Here is a 9,229-nt window from a genome sequence, read left to right as displayed (position 1 = left end):
CGATTCAAGTGATTCTCCTGCCTCAGACTCCCAGGTAGCTGGGATTACAGGCATGCACCACCACGCCTGGCTAATATTGTATTTTTAGTAACGGGGTTTCATCATGTTGGTCAGGCTGGTCTTGGACTCCTGACCTCAGTGATCCACCCCCCTTGGCCTCCCAAAGTGCTGGGATTACAGGCATGAGCCACCATGCCCCGCCTACTTCAATTAAATGGCTTTGTGTGGCTACTGCCTATGGAGTTGGAAAGTGCAGGGAATAAGAAATGAAAAAATGAGAACTATTACCTTAAGACCCACATAACCCTTAAGTGGATTTCTAGATAAAGGGGCCTACATTGAAATCTTTGACTCACTAAAAGTTCCACACAAAAGAGTGTATAGATGACGAGGAGGGTATTTAGGTTCATGCATTTGCTTTGCTTCTGGTATTAAAATACTATGCTGAGGCCGGGCATGGTGGCTCACGCCTGTAATCCCAGCACTTTGGAAGGCTGAGGCAGGCGGATCAGGAGATCGAGATCATCCTGGCTAACACGGTGAAACCCCATCTCTACTAAAAATACAAAAAATTAGCAGGGCATGGTGGCGGGCGCCTGTAGTCCCAGCTACTCAGGAGGCTGAGGCAGGAGAATGGCGTGAACCCAGGAGGCGGAGCTTGCAGGGAGCCGAGATTGTGCCACTGCACTCCAGCCTGGGCGACAGAGCGAGACTCCATCTCAAAAAAAAAAAAAAAAAACTATGTTGCTCAATCAAACCCTGTTTTTTGCACAATGCCTTGGACTTAGCCTTTGCCAGTCACATAGACATTAACAGTATGATGAGATGTAGTGAGAAGTCCAAAGTCTGGTGAGTTGGCTTAATTTGATTTTATTTTCTTCCTTCATCCATAATAATATATCCAAATTTTGTCCTTATGGACGGATCTGTAAACACAGGCTTACCCATCCCACTTACAGGCAAGGCAAATGCTGCTTCTTGAAAAGCAGGGGTCCGTGGTGGGTCATGATCCTCCAAGTCATCCTGGGCCTGGCTTTATCTTCACTATATTGTGGAGCCACTTCATTGAGTCTTGTACTAGATTTTAACTTTACGTGGCTTCCATGGTTTTGCCTTGTTTTTCGCGTAGAATGTGTCTGTATGCTGTGTCACCACCCACTTTGGGGCCCTGAGCCTTCTCATCAGCACTGTTGCTCCCAGAGACGTGTCCCCATTTCCCCCTTTTCCAGAACCATTTTTTCCTTTGGGCAATCATCTTTGAAATTTGCTGTTCTAAAAATATTTTGTTGTTGTTTCCAGATAATTTTTCAAGTGAAGTTAATAAAGATGGGGTAATGCCAAATGAAGTATAACAATCAGGAAAATGAGCATCTCAAATACCCAGAAAGTCAGGATGTTTTGAAGAAAATTATATGGTATGCAGAGAAAAAGTACTCTCTAACTCAACTTTCTTGGGTTTTCTTGGTGATTTCATTTGAGGGTTTTGATGAATTTATCTGTGGTGATGAGTCAAAAATGTTTAAAGGATTAGGACAAATAAAAGGGAGCTAAATTACACTAAGGAATTATGAGAAGATACCAGCGTCTACCTCTCCTGTTTCCCAAGACCATGGAAGGTGAAAATAGGCTGAGCTGCCTGGAGTTTCCCTCCACCCCCCACTGGAAGCAGTGGAGCTAATGATGCTTTCTATTTGTGTAATCTTGCCCTGATGGCATGAAAGTGTAGTGAGATGAGCAAAGTGATGATGAATCGTTAACACTTGCTCCTGCCTTGCTTTGCCTTCCTATCCCACCCACCAGCAAAAGCGGACATCCTGTGGTTAGGAGGATCACAGGAGAAGCAGAAGACAGGACTACGGTGGAAATGCAAATGGAGGAGACGGACTCTCCCTGTGAGAGCACAACACGGTCGCCAGGCCTGAGCTGGCCGTGGGAGAGTCAAAAGGAAACTGACAGGGAGAACCCCCAAGCAACTTGGAGTCTCACTGGACAGAATAAGGCCTATTTTTAGAAAATGTGGTGAGGGCTTTACAAAAATGACAAAATACAGTGCCATTTCTGAAATTCATGATAGTGTCCCCTTGTATGTAGCAGTCGGGAGAGGATCTTAAGTAATTTAAAAACTGGCCATGGCAATTTTTTCTTTTGCAGCATTTAGAATGCATGTGTCCCTTCCTTCTCAGCCTCTTCTTGATGTAATTCAAACAATTGAGCACCTACTACTTGTTATCCAGAGAGGGACAAAAGAGCATTTCGAAAAAAAAAGATATGCCCCTAAAATGTAAAGGAAATATTCAACTTCAAGGAGATAGGAGTTTACACTTTAAAAAAAGTTAAATACTGTCTCCTTACAGAAACTGCTGCTGCCTCTGGTCAGGCTGCTAGATGATTTGAACCCCTCCGTGTCACATTTCAAGGTATTGGAGCATTAGGGAGAAATAAGTATAATCATAGAATCTCTTCAGCAACATCAGCACTATCCTACTCAATGGTTACCATGTCCCCTGGGATGCTCAAAGGCATATTAGCCCTGGCTAGAATTGTTCTCTCTCAGAGTGAGCACATCTGGAATCTCTCCTTGAGGGCCCTTGACACAGGAGAGGGCCTGAGAATCTGTCCTAAGCAGTAATTCCCCCTGCCCCCCACTCCCAAGTGGCTGACCAGCAGTAGCTGATGAAAAGAAAGCGCTCCTGAGCATTGAAGGTAACTCAGCTGACATCAACAAGGCGCTGCAGCTCAGTCAGCAACATTTGTCAGAGAAGGAATTTGAACACACATTTCCCGGATGTATGCCAAAGGCATGGCCAGCAAGGGCATAAACCATTTTGAGAAGGTATTCTTTGATTGATGTACGAGATGTCTGTCAAACACACACAGCATAGCAGGTGCTGGGAATACAGTGGTGGCCAAGCTCCTGGGGTTCAGGGCCACACCACCCCCTCTTTCCTAAACAGACAATGGGAGGAGGGTGGTGAGAAACGCATTCTGACCCTGACTATGCAGGGTGAGCCTGAGCTTCCTCAAGAGGCTGATCATGTTCTCCAGTGAAAGGAGAAAGGAATGGGTTTGGACAGGACACCCCAGGGCAGAGTCACTGCAGTTCCCTGTGGAGCCCTTCAGAAAGGCTCACTCACCCTGTGTCTCCTTTGGTATAACCATCCTCACAACCCACTAAGTTTTTCTTACATCCAGCCTAAACCACTCATTGCAATCTTTTAATTTTTACTTTTAAAAAATGAGAGATCTGTCACCCAGGCTGGAGTGCAATGGCACACTCATAGCTTACTGCGGCCTCAACCTGAGTTCAAGCAATCTTCCCACTTCAGCCTCGCACTGCAATCTTAAGCCTGCTTCCGTTCTCTGCGATTGGGGAAGATGGCAAAACTTTGGTCAGAGGGAAATAGCTCCTGTCAGAATTCAGTCTTCCCTGACACCAACTATTCCACATTGAAAAACTCATCTGTCCCCCAAGACCCTGCAGAAACACCCTGGCCCTGATTTGTCTAACCAAGCACGATCCTTCGTATTTTTCTTTGACCAGTATTGTGTACATTCAGCTGCCTGACCCTGGGGTTGGCTGAAATGTGGATAAATGGTGGCTACTGTTATCAGGTCCTGTTAATGGGAACAAACAGCTCTCTCCACTGTCCCACACCCCATATCAGCCACCTAGCTATTCTGCGAGTTTCTTGTTTCTTCTCATCACATCTCTCTGAGCCTTGGCTTCGTCATCTGTGAAAGGGGGCTCATAGTTACCCTGTTGAAGAGTTGTGAAGATTAAATATGATAACACACACAAAGCCTGGTGCCTGGAGGGTGCCCAACAGATGTTGATTGCCTTCCTCCTCAGTGGTGGATTGGCCAACCTGGCCCAGTGGCCCAGAGGCCCAGAGAGCAGCGGGGACAGGAACTTCAGCCCCACAAAACGTTTCAGGTCATCTCTGCCTTAAAGAACGATGATGTTCCAGGTCTCATTTGAGGACCTAGAAGGGACTAAAATCTCTTAGACTCAAGAGGAATGTATCCTTTTCTGTAGGGAGGAGAGTATTTCCATCTCTCAGCCTTCCCTGTCAGCACAAGTCTTGATCCCTGGGACAGTGAGAGAGGGGGCAGGAGTGCGCCAGGAAGATATGGGAGAAGTATCACCAGTGCAGTGAGCTGACCCAGACATCCTGTCATTCTTTCTGAGACTTATTTGATCAACTGCAAAATAAATGGGCTTATATCCAAAGTTAGTTCATGTCATCAAATCCATTGGACATAAGCCCCATGGTTCAATAGGCGCTTCATACCTAACTGATCAGAACTCTTTGCCTACTGACAAGGTTTTGGAGAGTTTGCCACCCCTCAAAAACGGAGCAAGAAGCAAGGTGGCCTCCTTCATGTAAGTAAGAAGTTTAGGTTGGGTATAAGGAAGAACTTAGTGAACTCTGGAAACAATTACATACTGAAAGAAGGAAGCATTCAGGCTTCATGGGTGCTTCTGAAGGGCTTTAAGATAGGAAGCCTGTTCAGTCACAGGGGTGCATTTGCCAAGAACCTCTCTGGAGGCAGAGGAATGGACTGTGTGACCTCTTGGCCCTATTTTTTCAGCAAGATCTCAAGGAGGCCACAGCTGCAGACTTCCCAGCAAGAGGGCTTTGTCTGGGAGATGGGGTGTGGCCCAGCTCCCCACCAAACACATGCCTTCGAGACTAAGGGCTCAGGCAGTGCAGCCGCAGATATAAATAAGCTTCGCGTGACTCTGTCCTTAGAGCGGATGCCTCCAGCCATTGCCCAAAATGGGATGGAGGGAACAGGAGAAGGGTGTACAGAGAAGTGGTGGGGGTGGAGTGGGGGTGGAGCTGGGGAGGGCTGGGGTTGACAGCTGAGAAGAGAATGACGGTGAAGAGGCTGTGTTTTCTCTCACCTCCTAAGTGTGTGTGTCTGCATGTTTCTGTGAGATAGGTGTTCATGCAGGGAGAGGAGCTGTCCTACTTTTGGGGAAGGGGGTGCTGTTCTTCACAACATGCTTTCTTTCTGTTCCCACTACCATCATCCTAGTTCACAACCTCATTATGTCTTCCTGGAATATTGCTTTCATTTCCTAATTTCCTTGCTGCTAGTTTCAGTCTCCTCTGAGTGAACTTTTCTTACCATTGCTTCTCAATTCTTTTTTTTTTTTTTTTTTAATCTAGACAGAGTCTTACTCTGTCGCCAGGCTGGAGTGCAGTGGCGTGATCACAGCTCACTGCAGCCCTGACCTCCTGGGTCCAAGGGATCACCCACCTTAGCTTCCTGGGTAGCTGGGATTACAGGCGCGTGCTACCACGTACGGCTAATTTTTTGTATTTTTTTGTAGAGGCAAGATTTCACCACGTTGCCCAGGCTAGTCTCAAACTTTTGCGCTCAAGCAATCTGCCCACCCTGGCCTCCCAAAGTGCTGGGATTACATATGTGAGCCACCGCGCCAGCTGCAATTCACTCTTCTAGTTAAAAAAAACCAAAACTGGGTTCCCAATACAGTGCACATTCTTCAATTTATCATTGAAGATCCTCCACAATTAGACACAGGCCTAGCAGCCAGACCTCTGTTTTCTACGGCCCTCTGTGTGTATGCCAGCCCACAGTAAAACTGGTACGCTGGGCATTCCAGGAGCTCAGTTTGCACGTTCTTACTTTTGTGGCTTTGCTCATCTTTTCCCTCTATCTGAACACTCTTCCCTCCATCCCCGAAAAACCTGTTCGTCCTTCCGTGTCCTGACCTCCAGCCAGGCACAATACTCAGTATTCCTCCATAGCCCATATCCCAATCCATCCGTGTGAAGCAGTCAAGCTGCATGGCCCTCTGGTCGGAGCCACTGTGGACAAATGGAGGCTAATGTTACCATGTCCTGCCAGGAGCAGCCAGCTCCCTCCACTGCCCCATGCCTCCCATCAGCTCCCTGGCTATTCTCTGGCCTCCAGCCCTGGTTCTCACCCTGACTTGAAGCAGTCCTGGCTGATCTGCCTGCTGGCCATCCCTGATGTTCACCTTGGAGACTGAGGCAGAGAGGCACGCTGTCTGAGCTCTGAGCAGTGGAGAGGCTGGAGCAGGGCCTGCTAGTATCACAGAGGCCCACTGGGGGCCTTGAGTGCAGCTGAGGCTCTAAACTGAGGGCTGAGGTAGGAGCGAGTGGGCAGTGACTAAAACTTGCAAGAAAGTTTTATTTTTTAATTTTTTTAAAGAGTACTTATCTATCTCTTTCCTCCTAGTCATTCTCACCCTCCTCCAGGAGCAGCCTCCTCTTGGTCAGAATTTAGAATATGTTGTTGCTTTGGATGGCTGGGGTTTCCGTTTCTAGCTAGGTTCTTCCCTGTCCATCCTTCCTCCCTCCTGGCCCGTCTTTTTCCTAGACTATCTACTATGTGCAAATCATCATGTATATGTGTAGCAGACTCAGAGTCCTGCCCCCAGGAAGCTCCCAGATGTTGTCACCTATGTTAGGGTACTCAGTGAGTGTCCATGGCGTCAAGGTCTAGCTGAGGTGGCAAAGTGGCACTGAGGGAGACTTGAGCAGGACATACATTATTCTTGTTGACTAAGGAGGTATATGAAACCCGTAAGACCCTGTGGAAGGTGGAGTGAGCAAGGAAGACACCAGGGAAAAGAAAGACAAAGAGGCCGGGCGTGGTGGCTCACATCGATAATCTCAGCACTCTGGGAGACGGAGGTGGGCAGATCATTTGAGGTCAGGAGTTTGAGACCAGCCTGGCCAACATGGTGAAACCCCGTCTCTACTAAAAATACAAAATTAGCCGGACGTGGTGGTACATGCCTGTAATCCCACTACTCGGGAGGCAGGAGAATTATTTGGACCCAGGAGGAGAAGGCTACCATGAGCCAAGATTGCGCCATTGCACACTCCTGTTTGGGTGACAGAGCAAGACTCCATCTCAAAAAAAAAAGGGGGGGGGCAAAGAAAGGAAGCCAGAGGTGGCCTTTGGTTTCCCACCACTGCAGTCCAGCCCGATTCCAGAGCCAGCTGTGAACCCGATTCCTAAAGCTCAAACCTGAGGCTTCTGCTCCTATGTGGGCCTTCTGTTAGGCTGCCTGCCAGCTCGCGTTTTCTCCTCACACCCCTACTCCCCATGTGTTTTCATCTATGGATTCTGCAACAAGCTTTGGCCCGCAGAACCTCCCTCTGGGTGGCCGGATCTGTGACAGGTAACCTTGGAAGCTTTCCAAGGCCGTGTTTTCTGCTGTAAAGATGGTAAAAGAAGGCCTAGCTGGGTTCCTGCCCAAAATCCCCTGAACCGCCTCCGCTTGTATCCACATACTGCAGTGAGATAGTCATCTTTGTGCTTTTTCTTCAGGAAAGATATGTGACCTTTCCCTCCTCAGAGGCACCCACAAGTCCCTGAGGAGAAATGAAGGGTTAAAGCAACAAGGGAAAGATAAAAACAATGTTCAGCCTTTTCAACATCCAAAATAAAATATTGAGCATAGAAAGAGAGATTTTTGCTGTAGTAATAGACATGAGAAAGAACAGTGGGATGACCATGGCCACTTTGGACATGCTGACTTTCTCATTGCTCCCTGAACCCCAGTACATTGCACGTCTCTGGACCTTTGTCCGTGCTTGACTCTCAGCATGCAATGCACTTCTCCCCCAACTCTGCCCAGCAAGCTCCAGCCCATCTCCTAGGATTTACCCAAGTCAAAAGTCCTCCTCTCCGGGAAGCGGGAAGAACACCCTGAAGGCCCCGGGGCTGAGTACTACCAGCCTTCTGTTCTACTCTCTAGTAAAGCACCCGGCTTCTGATAACTTTGTGACGTTCTGCTTACATATCTGTCTCCTCTTCTAGACTGTAAGTATCCAAACGGAGGGATTAGGAGTTCAGCTTTGCCTTCCTGGTGCTCAACATGGTGGCTGGCACATGGTAGGCAATCAAGAAAGTTTAACTATTTAACTGTAAATTTAGTTTCAAATTACCTAGCCTTGGTGCAGTTTCTGCTCTGAGCCTTGCCACTGAGAACTGGCTGTAAACACAAGAGCTATTGCTCAACCAATTCCTGGGTGTGGCTAGAAATGGCAGAGGCTAGTTTTCAGTCCTCAACTCAAGAGCGGATGCCCCCTAAGCCATACTGCAAAGGATCCAGCATTCCCTGCCATGCCCTGAAGCAGTCTTATAATTCTGCAATCACTGCTAGATAAGCAATGTACCCCAGGCCCTGAAGCTTGGCTCCTTTGTGACCAAGGTGAAGCCTCATCATCCCTGTCTCTGGCCTTCATGTTCTCCATCTGTTGTGAGGTTGTAGGTCCTAATTAGAAAGCTCTTAGAGATTCCTGAAAGGACTGTTACTGTACTGCAGCACAAAGAATATTATGTCAGGGTGCTATAAGAGCACAGCAAATAATGTGAACGAGGAAATAATAAGGGCACTTATTCCCAGAAGCATATTGATTTAAACCACAAAAGCTCCTTGGAACAGGGCTCAAGAATTATAAAAGCCTGAGCAATCAGCAACCCCTGTGGGAGGGGAGCCCATGCCAGGCAGCTGCTGGAGAGTTCATTTGGTTGGTCTTGGCAGGCCAGTTTTGTCCCTCAGGTGTTCTCGCTTTGGTGAAATTTCCCTGTTGTAATGAGCCCAGCCTACCTGCTGGGTTCTGGGGAGAAAGGACCATTATTTCCACATCCTTTGCGTAAGAAGCGAAGAACTGGCCTTAGCACACAAGTCAATTCAATTCTCATTCTCCGTGTAATGAAAACAGATCTCCAGATAACGGAAGCTGCATCATCACTTTTGCTTCTAAAATTGGCATAGCAGGTCACACCCTGACCAGCCATTGCTATCTCTGGACAACAACTTGGGAAAACCAGTTACTCTGTGAATATGAAAAATAAAAAGTCACCTTAAATGCACCATCCTGGAGTAGAAAAGCATGTTTAAACCTGCTTCCAACAGCAGAAAGGGCAGAGCTTGTAAGAAAAAAAGAATGATGGCGCTAATTGGACAAAAATTTTAATTTAAAACTTGAAATGGGGGAGCACTGACCCCATTTCTCTGGAGTTTGCACATCCCAGGGGAAAGAAATAAAACTTTAAATGGCAAAAAGTATCATAAGCCAAACTCTAAGATAGAATAAGTTATAGGGAATATACTTGCAGCATTCATAATAGATATTAGAGTAATATCCTTAATATAGAAAGGCATTTACAAATCATTAAGAAAAAGATCAGCAACTAGCACGGAAAATTGACTGAG

General features: G+C 47.1%; 1 pseudogene; it reads right to left on the bottom strand.

The window, feature by feature from the left end:
• Positions 1–334: 334 nt before the first annotated feature.
• Positions 335–1,248, bottom strand: LOC123569539 (peptidyl-prolyl cis-trans isomerase NIMA-interacting 4 pseudogene; annotated as a pseudogene).
• Between the last annotated feature and the right edge of the window lie 7,981 nt (positions 1,249–9,229).

The sequence above is a fragment of the Macaca fascicularis genome, chromosome 1 (assembly GCF_037993035.2).
Source record: "Macaca fascicularis isolate 582-1 chromosome 1, T2T-MFA8v1.1".
Taxonomy (NCBI): Eukaryota; Metazoa; Chordata; class Mammalia; order Primates; family Cercopithecidae; genus Macaca; species Macaca fascicularis.
This window is presented reverse-complemented; position numbering and strand designations above follow the sequence as displayed.